This window comes from Heterodontus francisci, chromosome X (assembly GCF_036365525.1).
Source record: "Heterodontus francisci isolate sHetFra1 chromosome X, sHetFra1.hap1, whole genome shotgun sequence".
Taxonomy (NCBI): domain Eukaryota; kingdom Metazoa; phylum Chordata; class Chondrichthyes; order Heterodontiformes; family Heterodontidae; genus Heterodontus; species Heterodontus francisci.
The window spans coordinates 3,414,725-3,417,289 of NC_090421.1; the positions used below are offsets into that span (position 1 = coordinate 3,414,725).

The following is a 2,565-nucleotide window of genomic DNA, read 5'->3' on the forward strand; positions in this document are numbered from 1 at the left end:
AAAGATAGAGACGGAGACAGAGAGAGCGAGAGTGAGAGCGAGAGAAAGAAAAAGAGACGGACAGAGAGAGAGAGGGAGAGAGAGAGAGAAAAAGAGAGAGAGACAGAAAGAGAGAGAGAGACGGAGACGAAGACAGAGAGAGACTGTGACAAAGAGAGAGACACAGACACGAGGAGAGAGAAAGAGATGGAGATGGAGCGAGATGAGTGATTTCAGACCAATCTGTCTTTGGCACTGTTGGCCATGGGACACCACAACTCCCCTAGGTCCTCAAGTGCCGTGGGATATTTTTTCCTCTATCTGAACAGGTAGCCAGGGCATCAGTTTAAGTACTTCAAAAAGAGGACAACTCCCAATAGTGCAGCACTCCCTCAGTACAGCACAGAAGTGGCAACCTGGACTGGAGCTTGAACCCACTGGCACAGTGAGGTCAGGTTCAGCACTGGTCAGGTCAACAGAATTGAACAGATCAGCCAAATTTTTTTAAACTGAAATTAGAATTTGGCATCATACATAAACATCTGGCACAATATATCCTTCAGCACACAATTCATTAAACTGACTCACCAGGAAAGGTGGAAGTGCTTTCCAGCCAACATTAAACATCTTAATTCAGGTCTACCAGATTTTTTCCATCAGTATAAATCAAAACTACAATGCATTATTTTTAGCAAGTGCTGATGGCATCACTTGTGGAAACCAGTCTGGGGGAGTTACTGAGCTTTAAGTGTTTTGAAGTTGAATTAAGGACAGCTGGGAAAAAGCTTCAGCTACTGGTGTTAATCCATTACACCATCAGATTCAGCAACTCCTCCGAGCCAATTCTTCTGATGGGACCACTCACTGTTAAAAAGTTAAGAGTCAGGGCTTTTTTCAATAGCTCTTTTCTCCTCCCAAATAAAGTGGGTAATGATCGGGATACCTCCAAGCACCACAGTATCTTCACAAGCTTGATAGAAGCTATTTGGTCATGCAAACAAAAAGCAAAGTCCAGATTATATCTTGAAACAACTCATACCTTCCAGTTATTCAGCCAACTTTTATATCCTATTGCTTTCTGTTGATTGTTCCAGAATTATATCAAAACCCTGCATCATTTTTATTCAATAATATTTGGTTGAACATTACAAGTTTCACAGAATAGCCCCATCGCACAGCACACTGGCACATAAAGGCAGGACACAGAATCTTAACCACATTTATAAAAAGTTCCTGATCTTGGTTAGGACATCTGGAGAGTTATTGAACAGCAACACCAAGCAATGGCCAAAGTGGATATCTCCCAGGGATCAAAGTAACAACACAGACACTGGTCATCCACAAAGAGAAGGAATTAGCCAATTTATAAAAGAGAAGGCACATTAAGTCTTGATTTAATTCCTTTAGTCAATCATTCTGTTCAAAGTCACCGGTCAAGTACATCAGTTCCAGTAAACAAATACAAAAGCATCTTCTGAACTTGATCAAGGCATTAGTTTTTAACTCCAAATACAGTGTTCAATAAAAAAGATATATATAATCTGGTTTACATCACATCCAAACATTTTAGTAAAATACAAACATTTACTTCAGCAGTAAACCACAATTCACTTCAGTGCCTCTCTACAAACTGTTATCTCAACCTATTTTACAATTACCAATACTCACACAGGACCTTGGGAAAGTAAATCTGATAAGTACAGTAAGTGGAGACATAAAAGTGCAAGTTAAAATGTAATTATGATTTCACTTTCAATAAGTACAAAACAGAGTGGGAAAAACAGCAACAAGCACCTCAGGTATTAAAATCACTTGCTTTGGATCTTCTCCCTTTAGTTTAGAATTAATCACAAGATTTTCCCACGTTATTTTAAGTTAATAACTTAAGAAAAATCTCTACGAGAAAAAAATTCAACCTCGCGAGAGAAAATCCATATCAGAATGGGGAAAAAAATCAGCTTAACAGGTGGATTTGTTTACACAAATCTGCAGAACTGGAAAAAATATAAAACGTATCAGGAGATCAATTCAGAAACACCGACATACTAAAAAAAAAGTCACTGAGTCGACCAAAGTCCTTGAGAGACACAGAATTTTCTTCTGACCACAAGCCCAGAAAGGACGGCTTGACTCTTCTCAACTACTCGCTCAACCAAACATCTTTTCAAGTGGAAAATTGATCTAATATTATGTAGTTTTTGTTGGGATTTTTCTACTCACCTGTTGAGACGTTCTTTCCCCCACCCTGACGATTTGCCAAATATCAACGAAAGTTTAACTATTCCAGCGAGAACTCTTTTACCTCCGCCCGCACTGCCTCGCCAACGCACCTGCCTACACTGCCCAGTTCCAATTTCCCAGACTGACAGACTGCCTCAACATTCTAAACCACGCACCAACGCATGACCTCAGAGCGTCAGATCTGCAGCTGAAGTCATCCTTGCGAGTTCTTCGACGGGTCCTCCAAACCTGCAGGTGGCGCCGGCAGACCCGCTGCCCTTTGGCGCCACAAAACAATCGTCTGACGGCTGCGTCGTCCGCTCGAACAACGCCATCTGCAGGATTGGGAGACATGTAGGTTCCAAC

The 2,565-nt window shown here is 41.1% G+C and overlaps 1 protein-coding gene across 4 annotated transcripts in view; it reads right to left on the reverse strand.

The window, feature by feature from the left end:
• Nucleotides 1–2,358, reverse strand: part of LOC137358613 (LIM domain and actin-binding protein 1-like) — a 147,634-nt gene extending 145,276 nt beyond the window's left edge. For all 4 annotated transcript variants that reach the window (XM_068024682.1, XM_068024683.1, XM_068024681.1 and 1 more), the window contains exon 1: nt 2,200–2,358. The gene's annotated coding sequence lies outside the window, so the exon portion shown is untranslated. The remainder of the gene's footprint in view (nt 1–2,199) is intronic.
• Nucleotides 2,359–2,565: the final 207 nt, after the last annotated feature.